This window comes from Artibeus jamaicensis, unplaced genomic scaffold, assembly GCF_021234435.1.
Source record: "Artibeus jamaicensis isolate MK-2021 breed Jamaican fruit bat unplaced genomic scaffold, CSHL_Jam_final contig_465, whole genome shotgun sequence".
Classification (NCBI taxonomy): domain Eukaryota; kingdom Metazoa; phylum Chordata; class Mammalia; order Chiroptera; family Phyllostomidae; genus Artibeus; species Artibeus jamaicensis.
The window spans coordinates 21,421,239-21,436,335 of NW_026521843.1; the positions used below are offsets into that span (position 1 = coordinate 21,421,239).

At 43.0% G+C, this 15,097-nt stretch overlaps 1 long non-coding RNA gene across 1 annotated transcript; it reads right to left on the reverse strand.

Annotated features, from left to right (window-relative positions):
* Positions 1-1,976: 1,976 nt before the first annotated feature.
* LOC128627724 (uncharacterized) lies at positions 1,977-5,418 on the reverse strand. Its single transcript, XR_008392028.1, has 3 exons — positions 5,306-5,418; positions 4,586-4,633; positions 1,977-2,051 (listed from the first exon to the last, which is right to left on the reverse strand). It is a non-coding gene; the product is annotated as an uncharacterized LOC128627724 (long non-coding RNA).
* Between the last annotated feature and the right edge of the window lie 9,679 nt (positions 5,419-15,097).

The window sequence follows — 15,097 nt, forward strand, 5'->3', positions numbered from 1 at the left end:
CTGGTGTTGCTTCCGGCAGGGCCGGGGGATATCCATCCCAAGGCTGTTACGGCCCTGGTGATCCTAGCTCCTCAAATTCTCACTCATTTCGTATGAGGGACCAGGAATTGTGGTCATCGAAAGTAGGGGCAGTTCGGGTGCTGTGTGCTCATGGCTGCAGGCCTGTGTGGTGAGCAGGCGGTGTGGGGCAGCCCCCCCGAAGCTGCCCACTAGCTGGCCCGTTGCCTGGCTGTCCCCTTGACAACAACTCCCCTCTGGCTTTGTTTGAGGTTCCCAGGGGCAGTTTCAGAGACAGTGATGTTGGTGTCTGGACGGTCTCCCAGGATTAAGGAAGCAGGAGCTTTGGAATCAGGAGGGGCAGACACGGCAGAGTGCTGTTTCTTCCCAGGAAATGCTTCCCATCAGGAAACGCCAGCAAGTCAAAAAGCAGTTCTGCAGAGGGATGAGTTTTCCTTCCAAAGATGAAATCACAAAAACTATGAGACAGTGTGTGCTCTGTTGAGAAAACCCAGATAAAACTGTTCTGTGGAATGCGTCTGTTTGGTGAGCTCTGCACCGTGTGAGTGTGTCCAGGAAGCAGGAATGACGGGCACAGTGGCAGATGCCAGGCCCAAAAGTGTCTTCTTCTCACTGACATTTCAGCCATGCTGTGAAGACCCACAAAGAACAGCAGCCGTTGGGGGGTCCCTGTGGTGTTTGCGGGGTTCCAGTCACTCCCCTGACTCTGGTAGAAAGGCATTTGGATGAGACTCTGTGACCGCAGGGCCTGAGGGCTGCGGGCCCAGCACTGATGGGAGAGGATGCCCCGCCTGCCCTGCCCGGGGTGTGTGTTTCTTTGTGTGGCTGGACCTGGCTGGGAAGAGGCCCCAGGCCCTCAGTTGTCCCCATGGCTGAGCAGTTCTTCAGCACTGAGCTCAACCCAGAGTAGTGCCCAGGGCCACCTTCAGACATTGTTATTGTCCAGAAGTCAGTCGGCCTTTGTTTTAAATTAATCACTTCCCCACAGCAGCCCAGGGACTGGGCCCTGTTCCCTCCCCCAGGCTGGTAACAGTAGACACTGATTTCCTGCCCAAAGCCTATTACTGCAGTGAAACGAAGTTGTATCTGTAGGAAAATAATATTTTAATCTCACTCAAACCCACCTCCAGCAGGATCAAGCGTTTTATGTTTCTGGTCCTCTTGACAGCTGGAACAACTTTCTACTTCCTCTCTGCCTGTTCCTGTGCCACCACGCCTGTAAGCCAGGTTGTGATGGTCACGAGCCCTGTCCGTGTATGACCTGCACAGCCTCCCTTCATATGAACCACTTCTTCATTAGGAAGAGACAACAGTAGTAACATGGGTGTGTGGGCAGCAGCCCATTTTGCAGATGAATGGTTACAATAAATTTACATAATTCAGCTCTGCTGGGGTCTTTCGATAGCAGTGGAAGAGACAGGAGGGAACCTCAGGCTTTTTTGTCCAAATTCTTTTGACACAAGGACACACAACTGTCCCCTCTCCCTCATTCTGCTGTCCCCTAGAATTGACACCATGTGCAGCTGGAGCCTTGCCTGTCTTGTGCCATGGGACAGCGCCAGCCCTCCTAGTCCCAGGCCCTCCATGGTCCTTGCTGAGAGGAAGGCATGAAGCAATGACTTTGTCATCCATCCACACTGCCTCGGCCCCGATGGTCCCTAGTCTACAGGGGGGTCCTGATAGAGGACGGAGAGAAGAGTCACGTTTGGGTGGGGGACAGGTCCAGAGCAGGGGTGCAGGTAGGGAGGCGGGGGGAGAAGATGCGGTCATCACGGGAGACTGGGGACGGTGACGGTGCTGGACTCTGGGACATGGGCTCCTATGCACTGCCACCATGATGGGGGGCTGGGGCCTCCTCTCCGCGGCCCTCTGACTCCTGGGCATGGAGCCCAATGTGCATGGGACAGAGAAAGCTTGGAGAGGAACATACGATTTTTATGAATTCTACCTCAGTTGTCAGCTGGGTGACCAGTTATCCATCTCCCCGATGGCCTTCCTTAGCTGGCTGCACTCACACGGGTGCCTGTGGAAACCTGTGGTTAGGAAGATGAATCAAGCGTGAGGCACAGAAAAACAGAAGCAGCAACTCCCCAGTATATAAAGGTTTCTCAACAGACCCACAGGCCCTCAGAGGCAGAGACTTCGGTGGCTTGGCGCAGGGTAGTAGCGTGGAGGTGGAGAGAAGACCACACATCTGGGAACAATGGTGGTGGTGGAACCAGAACAGAATGGTTGAATATTGGGGTGAGACGGAAGAGGTTGGAGGGGACACCAGGTTCCTGCTTCAGTGACTCCGTGGGAGGTGGCGACATTGTTAAACTGGGTTGGAAGAGGAACACATGACAGTGCCTCTGAGACATCCAAGTGGAGATTCGGAGGTGACACCTGGGTCAGGGCGTGACTTGGGCATTGTTGGCATGTGTGTGGGGTAAAGGAGGGGTCGTGAGAGAGTTGGCTGCAAGGATGCCTGAACTGAGGGAAAATACAGAAAGTACAGGTGTGCTTTTCTCAGACTTTTGGAGGCCAGAGGAAAGAAGGACCCTGTGGCCCTCAGAGAGGTATTGAGAGAGGACATCGTGCTCCAGGATGCTGTGTCAGAGCAGAATTATGTGGGAGATAGGATCATACGTCCTGGACAAGCAGGCTGCAGTCCTAAGAAAGGCATGCGAGTGTTCAGGAGGAAGTGGAACGCTGGGGCAGCCGGGGAGGGTGTGGCAGATGAGGAGAGCACAGGGCAGCTACACACTCGCCCATTTCCCAGCCTGGGGCAGTTGGTTCATGGGTTACACTTTTTCGAAAAGTGCAATTTTAATGCATGTTGCAAAAATTCTTGGACCCTTTATGCCTGGTTCTCCATTAGGGCCAGAGGGTCCTATGTCAGCAGAATCCCCTTTTTAACCTGAAGAAGAAAAGCAAAGTCAAAGTCACCAAGCAGAGACGGGACATGTTTCCTGAGTTCAAAACTGTCCAGAGTAACATGTTATGTGTGCAGGGTGTAATGCCCTGGGGATTCCCAGACTGAATTAGGGGTTGAACTAATCGTCCAAAGAGATGATGGTGAAAAGTACCCAGCAACTTCGATTCTGTAGATACTGGGAAGCATGGGGAAAGCCTGCTTTTTATTCTTACCAACCTATTCTGTGAGATGCTGAAAATTCAGCTGGCATGAGAACAAAATAGATCAGTTTACTTTTTTTTCCAGTAAACTCTCACAGAGCCCTCTCTGCTATTTTTATGATTTTATGCATATGCTTTGATATTTTTCTATTTCTTTTCCCCATTTTCTCTCAAGAGCTTACTCTTAACTGGGAAGTGTGATGATAGGAAACATACATTTGTTCAAGATAGCATTGAGAAGCGGTTTACATTTTTGCTTCATTTTGCCCAAAGGGGAGTTTTTCTCCCTTTTAAGGTGTTTCCAACTACAATATTAGGGAAAGAGCGAGGCAGACCACCCACAGAGAATTTGAACTCTGGTTGGCTTGAGTTTTCACTTTTAAATTTAGAGCCAGAAAGCCTGAAACCAAAACAAACTGCGATGCATTTGGCTATGTGTGGCAGGAAATGAGCTTTCCAATGCTGAAATCATAAAATAATTTATCATAAGAAATCTTCTTTAATAATTAATAGCCTTTTAAACTCATAAATTCTACTTTATTTTTTCCCCAACACAGATCCTATTTTCCTAACTAGGCAGAATAGCCATTGTCACGGAAAAGGGGCCGCACTCCAAGTGAGGACCACCTGCCCTGACCCTGGCATCAGAAGTCTAGCACTTGGGGTTAGGTCTATCCAGCAAAGTTTTCATTTAGAATGGAAGGACAGATAAAGTGCTTCTCAGATAAGGCCAAATTCAAGGAGTTCATCATCACCAAGCCCTTATTATATGAAATGTTAAAGGGATTTACCTAAGAAAAAGAAGATAAAAAAAGTTGAACAGTGAAAGGACAGCAAACTCACAGTTATCAACAACCACACCTAAAACAAAAGCAAATTAAGAGGACAGCTAGATCAGGAGCAGAACCATAGAAATGAAGATCACATGGAGGGTTAGCAACAGGGGAGTGGGAGAAGGAGAAGGGGGGAGAAGGTACAGAAAATAAGTAGCATAGACAGTAGATAGAAAATAGAGAGGGGGAGGGTAAGACTAGTAGGGGAAATACAGAATCTAAAGAATTTGAGACACGTGTTCATGAACTAAAGGGGGAAATGGTGGGGGAGGGGCATGCAGGGCGGAGGGGAATGGAGGGGGGAATAGAACAACTGTAATGGCATAATCAATAAAAAAGTTAAAAAAAAAAAGAAGTCTAGCACTTGGGGTTAGGGACCCTCACATGCAGAATAGAGGTTACTGGCACATAGAGAAGGGAAAACCCTGAGAACCTAGGAGGGGAGTGATATAGAGAAAAGAGCCTAGGGCTGAATGTTGGAGACACCAACAAATACAGGAAAAGCAAAGGAGGAAGTTCCAGCAAAGAAAATGGAGAGAAGGAGTCAGGGAGGCGGATAAATCCAAGAGGGTGCTGCAGCGCTGAAGGGCTACGATCTGCCCTTGAATATCACATACCTGTGAACCTGTTTGCCAAGTCGACTGACTTCACAGTTCCATCTTGATCTAAGAATTCCAAAAGGACACATTCATACTGTTGCCATTAATGAAAGAGAAGAACTCTACAAAACTGAAATTGTTTTTGAATCTTCAGAATGATTAAACACAAGCCATGGAATTAACTTCAGTATCAGAACAACATGTAGACTGCTGATCAGTTCAGCGAGAGGCAGCCACTCAACGTTCTAAAGAGAAGGAATTCTATTTCGGCATCTTAGAGTTAGTACAGTTGCACATTGAAATGTAAAAGCAGATTCTTTCTATAAACCAGTAGTTTACTGAGATCTTTGAGCTGTTACTGTCAGAGTGAGACAGAGTGCTCAGCAATTGTCTAGTGAATTTTTGAGAAGTTAAACTGTTACCAGAAAATAAATTTCTCTTATTTTTAATAGCAGCTTTGCTTTTTAATTTTTTTACAACAGTCTGATATTTAGTAACCTCAGTTACTACACAAGTGCTCAGACAAAAATATTCACATTATTTATGACTTTGTAAGCTACTAACAGGAATATCAATAATATTATATTTCTATTTCTAAGCATATAATTACTTAACAAACATTGTCAAGTTCTGCCTGTATTCCAGGTTCTGCGCAAGGCCCAGAGGATAGTGAGGAGCAAAACTTAGCTTCTTCAAGTTCACAGATATTCACAAATAATTATAGCAAGTGACTCTTACTCTAAATTGCCTTCAAGGTGCTATGGAAACTCAAAATGGAGAGGATATATATGTAGAGAAAAATGAGCAGGAGCGTGCTGGGTGGAGTCCAGGAGAAAGGACATTCCTGGTTGAAGCGCTGCACCTGCAAAGACAGGAAGGAGTCATACCACACGGCACAAACAAAGCAGACGGCCCCTTCCGGCTGTGCCAGGGCAGGAGGAGAGAGGTGGGAAAGGGGCTGGGTAAGTCAGTGGATGTACCATGGAACAGGTTGCCATGCCCAGGAGTTGAGACTTCCTCCTGCAAGGACTGGGGAGCTACCAAAAGATTATAAACAGGATGTAATCAGATGTCTGCTTACAGATTCCTCTGGAAGCAGCACGGAGAAAGGACTGGAGGTGCTAAGACAAAGAAATTAAAAATGTGCACAACTGTCTAGTCAAAAAATGATGAGCATGGTAGAATATTATTTAACCCTAAAAAGAATTCAAGTACTGGTATATGCTACAACATGATGAACCTCAAAAACACTATGCTAAGTGACAGGAGCCAGTCACACAAGGCCACATATTGCATGTTCCATTCATGTGAAATGTCCAGAACCGGCAAATCTATAGACATAGAAAGTAGATTAGTGGTTGCTGGAGCTGGGAGGAGGAGGGGTTGAGAGAACGGCCAAGGGGTGCTCCTTGTGGGGTCGTGAAAATGTCCTAGAATTGATTGTGATAAAAGATGCACAACTCTGAATATACTAAAAGCCATTGAACTGTATACTTTAAATGGGTGAAATTTATATGTGAATTACATCTCAATAGAATATTTTTTAAAGAAAAACAATGAGACTGGAACAAGAGTAGGGACCATTCTCTGTTTCTGACAGAATCACAACTGAGTGAAGTCAACCCAAATCAGGACAGGAAATTCAGAAAGATGACAAGCCCCGTTCTAAACATTTTTGGACATTTGGTTTGTGACATCTGTGAAGTATCAAGATGATGAGGAATAATAGCTAGAGGAACTCATGAGAGTCCAGAGATAAGGATTCGAAAGAATTCAGCAAATATATTGTATTTAAATCTATGGAAGTGAATTCAACAAACTCAAAGGGCACCTCTAAGGATAGTCATTTTTAAGAAACAGAAAGAAGAGGTGCCCTCCAAGGAAGGTGAAAAGAAGCTGTCAGAAAGCAAAGAGGTAAATAAATACCCTAATCCACTTGCCAAGTTCAGTCAGGTCACTAACTGTCTCACTGTCTCAAAATACTGGTTTGGCCAAAAGTTCATTTAGTTGTTTTCATGCAATGGCTCTAGTAGTGCTCACTTGTCTTTACCTTCATTTGAAGCAATTTTGTTAGATTGTATTGGGACAGCTATCACATCACCATGCATTTAAGAAAACTTATCGAAATTGGTGATTTATTGTGCAGCCATTTTAATATTGAAGATGGAAGAAAATACACATTTTCAGCATACTATGCTGTATTATTTCAAGAATGGTAAAAATGCAACTGAAACACAAAAATATTTATGTAGTGTATGGAGAAGGTGCTGTGACTGATCAAACATGTCAAAAGTTGTTTGCAAAGTTTCTTGGTACTATTGACATTTTGGCCAAATGATTCTTTGCTGTGGGGCTGTCTTACGCATTGGAAGATGTTTAGCAGCACCCCTGGCCTCTACCCACTAGAAGCCAATAGTGGGAGACAGCTGACATACTCAGAATACCCAAATCAATACAATTATAGGTGAAAATAAAAGATGTGCCTTTTATTTTACAGAAAAAAACTAAATGGAGTTTTGGGCCAACCCAGTACTAGGGAGCATCTCTAAATACAGCTGTGCTAGGTTAGGGAACCTGGTGGTCAAGTTTGCTCCTCCTGGACTCTGTAAGATGGCCCTGCCCCATGACTCAGCCCAGCAGCTGATCACTGACCACTAGACTTCGGCACTTTCATGATGCAGAGTGTACATGCCCTTGCTCACCTGGCACCTGCTTGGGAACTTCGTACTCTCCTAACTGTGCTGTTCTCATTTTCCTGTTCTGTTAATGAAGTGGGTATGTTCAGCTGTCATCATAATTAGCATTCATTTAATTCAAGTGTTTTATCATTAATCTTTTATGCTAATTAGTCTCTTTATATGTTAATATATCACAAAATATGTGAAAGCAAACCATTTTCTTATTAGAAAATTAAAAGCCTCTTCAACATAAAAGCAGGGTGGAAGGAAATCTAGCTAGACAGATCAGTCCAATGAAAACTTCCCTTTGCTGGAAAACTGACTCTCCAGTCTGCATGAAACTTTGCATTCAGCAAACTGGAAAAATAACTCACCCAGACCAAATTTTTTCCCATTTTCTTCTCAGTTAGCAAGGCATCCCTTCTCAACTAACTAGTGGTTTCAAATAAAGATTTTTCAGTGCTCATTTTCACAGCTAGGTGGGATTTCTTCATCAGATTTTCAAATGCAGAATTATCAGCAAAGGCAGCCAAGACAGCTACTCCCGATTATGTCACCTTTCCAGCGACAAAGAGGCCTTCAGTGTAAGTCCTAAATTATCATTTTAAGCAGTCTCTTTCATATATTTTTTCTGTCCCGATCCTCACAGCAGCCTCGGGTGGAGACAGCACAGTCAGGTGAGAGACCACTTGGGTTTAAACCCTGGCTCCATTTCTTAGCTATGTGGCCCCAATGGATAACATTCTTATCTGTTGCTTTCTCATTTCTAGAATGAATGATGCTCATTGGGTTGCCTGAAGATTCAATAAATTCATATGTGCAAAGTGCTTAGAACTGTGCCTGATATACAGTAAATGCTCAATAAATATTACTAATACAACATGCCCCCTTTTCCCCCTGGGGATACTTTCCCAGGCACCCAATGGATGACCCTACAGATAGTATCAAACCCTATATGCGCTATGTTTTTTCCTATACATGCATACCTATGAAAAAGTTTAATTGATAAATTAGGTACATTAAGAAATTAACAATAGTAATAAAATAGAACAATTATAACAACGTACTGTAATAGAAGCTATGTGAATGTAGTCTCTCAGCAAACTAATGCAAATTTGTTTTTCTTCTTCACAATTTCATGGATACAAGATTCATTTTTATTGTTAGCAACCTCAGCATATGATACTTTTCTTACTGTGCAGAGAACTTGCACCTTCTCGTTGGAAGGAAGCACTTTACAGCTTGTCCCTGGCATATCCGAATTGCCAGCATCACTGCCCTTGTGCTTTGGGGCCATTACTGAGTGAAACAGGGTTAGCCAAACATGAGCACTGGGATACGTGATGGTAGGTCTGGTAGCTGAGGTGACTATTAAGTGACTAACGGTCCCGGAACACATGTAGCACAGAGACGTTGGACAAAAGCATGATTTTTATGCTGAGGGCACTGCCTCACGAGATTTCATCACACTACTCAGAATGGCACGCAATTTAAACCTCATGAATTGTTTCCTTCTGGAATTTTCCATTTACTATTCTCAGACCATGGTTGACCACGGGTAACTGAAACTGCAGAAAGCTAAACCATGGATAAAGGGGAACTTTTGTAGTATAACAGATACCATTATTAATATTTCCCAAGACCAGAGGCATAGAGAGGCAAAGCCACTCAACACAGCAGAACTTGAACTCCAGGCCCCACCTGTTAGGATTTTGGACACTTTCTCCTCAACCACTATGCTAATAACAACCCAGGCTTTGGGGCACAGCCCTGTGCCTTGGTGAACACCCCAGGAGTACACTGGGTGGTGCTAAATCGTGGAGGGACTCTGAGACCAGAGTGCTGGAAAGACCCCACCCACACCCCTTTTCCCGTGGGAGCCAACTAGCCAGCGGTGTTGCATAAACTATCTGCTTGCAGTCAGACCTCTGTACTAGGAGGTTCCATATCTGCTGATTCAAGCAACAGTTGGTAAAAAAAAATTTTTTAAAGACACATTACACTGTTGCTGCCGTGTATAGTGGGCCAAAGATAGTTGTGTCTCTGCTGAATGTGTAGACTTTTTTTTTCTCATCATCATTCCCTCAACAATACAACAAATAGTCACATGCCATTTACATTGTATTAGGTATTCTCAGTAACCTGGGGATAATCTGGAGTCTATGGGATGATGTGTGCAAGGTTATGTGCAAATTCTATGCCATTTCACACAAGGAACTTGAGCATCTGTGGATTTTTCTAGCCATGGGGGATCTGGAACCAGCTAAAGGATGACATCATTTGTCTTGTGTCTGGGTACAACCAAATGCATCTCTGGTTTTTCTCTGTAGGATACATTTCCAGAAGGCAAGTTATTAGGTCAAAGATTACAAACTGTTTTTGCCAAATCGTTTTCCAAAATTTCACAACAAATTTGTTTGCATCAACTTCTACTGCTCCCTATATATAAGTAGTACCTGAAAATGCTGCTCTCCGTCCTTACTAATGTTAAGTATTTTCTTGAACAAATCTGTGTCAGGTCAACATACTGAAAATAGCATTTCAGTGTCACTTTGATTTGCATTTTTCAAATGTCCAGACAGGTAAATGGTTCTTCCCACACATTTATGCCCATTTGCTGTGTGTGCACATTTGTTTCTATCATTGGTCCGATTTTTCCACCGGTTGGAATTATTTTTTTAGGTTTTCTTATTGACTTTAAGTATTCATATTTTACAAATCTTAAACATTTGTCATATTTATTACAAATACATTATCCCATTTGATCATTTGTCTTTTAATTCCTTCACAATGTATGTATGGATTTAAAAACAAAAACAAAACCATGTCATAGGTTTATTGGTAATAATCCTGTTAAACCTATTGATCTTTTCTTTTGTGATTTTTCCCATGGCTTTTATACCACTTTACTTGGGGCCCATCTCAGACTTTTCCCTGTCAAACAGAAACTCTGTTCTTCATACTTCTGACGGGAACTCACAGGACCACCTTCCTGCAGCGAAACTCCCACCACGCGGCCACCTCCACCCAGAGGCGATCACCTGCACATGCTTTTCCAAATGGTAATCTGCTGTCCTTCTCTACACGAAGACCCAAACATTTTGACAAACACGCTGATCTGTGACCTGGGCTTTGTGCAGGCATCCGTGGGGTCCCTTCCACAGAGAGAGCCAGGCCCCTTTGTTGTGTCATGTAAAGGGCACTCTGAGCACTTCCTTTATGCCCGTGGTGGGAATTGGGTTTATCTCCAGGGGCATCGCCTGGATTGCTCCCTGTCAATGCCCGGCTTCAGCTTCTCATTCACATAGATTTCACGAGCCACCACAGTTGGGTACCATGGAAAAACTGTAAAACTTGCTGTATCCTTCTCCTCCAGAGCAGCTATACAAAGTAAGGAAAGGATCTGATTCCTGAATACTCTGATCTTATCCAGAACAAGGTTATATAATAAGAATCATTAATAATAATTTGTTTAGCAGTTTACAGATAACAGGGTGGTTTATTTGATCAACTTTACTTCATTCAATAGTCAAAATGGTCAGGCAAATTATTTTTCTCATTTTACAAATGAAGCGTCTGAGTGTTCAAATGACTTGTTCCCGACTGAAGAGTCAAAGATATGAAGATAGGTCGCCTGACACAAATATAATGTTATTTGTACTAAAACTTACCTATTTCTAATCCAGTTTTCTATTCACTACATCATTTGCCTTTTTTAAATTTATTTTTTATATTGAAGTGACTTCAGATTTACAAAAAATGCTGTAAAAATAGTATGAAAAAGTTCTGTATACTTTTCACCCAGCTTCCCCAAATACTTACATTTTACATAACTACAACTCATTATCAAGATCGGGAAGTTAACATTGATTCAACATCATTATCTAATCTTTAGACTGCATTTAAATTTCACCAGTGTTCTCATCAACACCTTTTTTTCTGGGCCAAGACTGAACGTAAGCACATATTGCCTTAATGGGAATATCTAGGCTCCTTTAATCTGTTAACAGTTCCTCCGTCTTTGCCTTTCATGACCTTGGCACTTTTGAAAACTATTAGCCTACTACATCTGCAGACTGCTCCTGTTTGGGTTTGTCTGCTGTGCCCTCATAATTACAGTCAGGTGTGAGTTGTTTTAGCGAGGATGCCTCAGAAGTAATACTGTGTTTTTCTCAGTACATCATGTCGGGAGGCACATGATAACAGTTTGTCTAATTACTAATAATGTACGTGGCGATCACTAGACAAAGTGGTATCTTCCAGGTTTCTCCACTGTCCAGATATTATTTCCCCTTATTCCAGGAATAAGTGGCTCCAGGGTAGACACTTTGAGATTACAAAACTAGCCTGTTTTCATCATCTTTTCACTCACTACTGTGTTATTTGCGCAACAGTAATTTTCTATTTCATCATTCTTTTATCATTTGTTAAAATTCTTTTGTAAAGAAAAGCTTTTCCTCTCCCCATTCAGTTATTCAATTATATATTTATATCAGTACAAACCCCAAATTGTATTTTATTATGTTTTAATTGTTAATATCATCATCTGGTTTGTTTGAATTGTCCCAGATTTGGTCACTGAGAGCGCCTTTAAGTTAGCTACTACTGCATCCTCTTCACACCATCATTCTTCTCACTCACTGGCTCCAGATGTTCCAGGCACATAGTCTACTTTCCCATGCCCAACCCTAGAGTCAGGTATTTTTTTAGGATATGCAATTCTATTCACTGAAGAATAACATTTAGAAATCAAGTTTTTGTTCTACATATGCTCACCAAGAGTGGAGTTTCATTGTATCTAGTCATTCCCAGCAAACAAACCTAAGAGATAAATGTATGTACACACACCTATATCAATTTCTCTTTCGGTAAATGGGGATAGCGCTACCTGCTTTTTACTAATTATCTTTTCTTCAATAGATTCCTCAAGTTGAATTGCATCAGCTAACGTCTCCACTGCAATGTGAATGGTAATAGAGACAGTAGGTATCTTTCTGAGTTTCTGCCTCTAGAGTTTCCCCACTAAGATGATAGATATTAGGACAAAGACATGTTTATTTTATTATGATAAAGTATCTATCAATTCTCATTCTCTTGAATACGGTTACCAGCAAGAAGAAACCTGAATTCAGACAGCAGACATGGGGAGAAAGCCATAATGGCAAACATAGACACTGATAAAATATGCCAGATTATGAACCATAAAAACCTTCACTCCTCTTCACTCACACCCTTGCCAGAGCCTCCCTGTGGGTGGAGTCTCATTCCCTGCCCCTGGACTTTGGGCTTAGTCCTAAAACTTGTTTTGGCCAACGGAATGGGCCAGAAAAGACAGCGTGCCAGTCCTAAGACAAAGACTGAAGAGTCCTTAGATGTCTCCTGTTGCCCTGTTGTGACTTTGTCATTGTCCTGAGAAGCTTTTTCCCAGTACAGCTGTTCTCCTGCAGCACAGGCACCAACTAAACACAGGTAGGGTAGACGTTCCTTGGCCAGCCACAGCTCTGCGGCAGTGAGAAGCAGGAGTGCGCAGCTCAGCACAAGTCTCACACCAGCAGAGCCCTGGCTGCCCAGTGTCCAGTGAACCAGTCCTTTATTTTAGACTCCATTTGCTTACCTGGCATAAAAGGGAGACACATAAGGCCTATAATCTCCTGCCAAATACTTTAAGCCCTTGTTTTGAATAAGGTACTTTTGTATTATTCTAATCTGCCAGACCAGCAGCCTTTTTTATTGCTAGGATCTATGTTATAACCTCTAGTTCCCAATATCATCCTCTTGGTCTTTCTATCTTTTTTATGCTATCGCAATCACAGTGATTTATTTGTACTTACTGTTCTGTCAGTTTGGCCTAGAATATCATAGGTGTTGTCTAACATTTGATGAGGTCTGTCTAGAAAGTATCCAGCCATGTAATGTGAAAAATAGAGATATTTATTGAAGGTACAAGATACAAGAAACATTGTACATAGGACAATGAAACCTCAGTCCCCTTCAAAGTAAGCACCTTGGGATCTCACACAGTTCTCCCAGCATCTCTTCCACTGTTCAAAACACTCTGCAAAATCCTTTGCTGGAATCGCCATCAGCTGCTCTGTCGTATTTTCCTGAATCTCATTGACAATATGAAATCTCTTTCTTTCAAAGGTGATTTTAGTTTTGGGAAAAGCCAGAAGTCTAAAGGCACCAAATTTGGGTTGTAGGGGGGCTGAATCACCTGTGGGGTGATTTGATGCTTCACCAAAAGACTCTGCATGAGACATGATGCATGAGCGGGCCTGTTGTCATGGTGAAGCTGCCGGTCACCACTGACCCATCACTGTGGCTGTTTTTATCATATCATATCTCTCAACTGACAAAGAACACTGAGGTAGTACTCATTAACTGTTTGGCCCGGAGGGGCATACTTGTGGTGGACAACAACTTCACAATCAAAAATGGTCTTGATCTTGCTATGACTTGGCTGCGCCTTCTTCAGGCACGGAGAACCAGGCAAGTTCAATTGGGACACCTTCCTCTCCAGATCATAGGCCCATGATTCATCTCTGGGTATGTCCTTCTTCAGAAAATCTAGTTCACTGGTAGTAGTTTGAATAGAGTCATTAGCAACTGCAGCACGATGTTCCTTCTGCTCTGGTAGCAGAAGCTGTGAAACGAATTTTGCCATGACACATTTCAGGCCAAGATCCTGTGGCAAAATCTCAGACTCAGTAGTTTTTGGAATTCCCAGATCAGCTTCTAGTTCTCACACTGTCAGTCGCCAATCTTTGTTTATTGTAGTTCTCACACTGTCAGTCGCCAATCTTTGTTGATTGTAGCCCATACACATTCAACATTCTCAGGTGTTGTGCTTGTTGCAGGCCTTTCAGAATGTGGATCACTTTCAACAGATTCCCAACCATCTTTGAAGCATTTATGCCACACTTTTATTTGTGCTGCACTCATTGCAAAATCCTGAAAGCCTTCTGAATCATCAGAATAATTTCTGCAGAGGAATGTTCAAGCTTCATTGAAAATTTGATGCAGATTCATTGCTCTACTTGCTGGTCATTTTGAATGCAATGGCCACACAGTACACATGCTCGCTCAACAGCATCTACTGCCCCCACTGACTAGTACAGTGAAGTCGTCACTGTTCATGCACGCACATTCCAGTCCACTCTCCTTGGCTGCCAGGTTTCACTGATATCACACAAACTGTTCTCGTTACATTAACACTGTCTGGACTGCTTCCAGACAGACCTCATACAGTGGTTCTATCTCATTTCTTTCAGGGAAGCATTTGGAAATAGTAATATTCCCAATATATATATTTCTTTAATTTTATTTATTTATCTTTAGAGGGGAAGGGAAGGAGAGAGGGAGAGAAACATCAATGTATGGTTGCCTTTTGTGCATCCCCTGCTGGGAAGTGGCCTGCAGGGAACCGGCCTGCAACCCAGGCATGTGCCCTGACTGGGAATCGAACCTCGATTGTCTGGTTCGCAGGCCCGTGCTCAATCCACTGAGCTACACCAGCCAGGGTATTCCAAATATTTTTAATAGCCTGAGGAAAAAGGTGAATTCTATTGGTCCACTATCTCCTTTGTACCACTAAATTTACCTGTCGTAACAACACCTATCAAATTTCTAACTAACTTTTCCCTCTGATATATATTCAAGAAATCTTCTTTATAGCTTTGGAGGCTCTTTTATATTCCTTTGCAGAGTCTCTTTTGGCCCCTATAGTCTACCTACCTGTTTGTAAGCCATTGGTGTGCTCCGTTTGGCTCCATCAAGTTGTTGAAAGATACCCTTTTCTCCCAATAACCTCTTTGCTTCACACAGATAGTGCTAACATAAACTGAACAAAAGT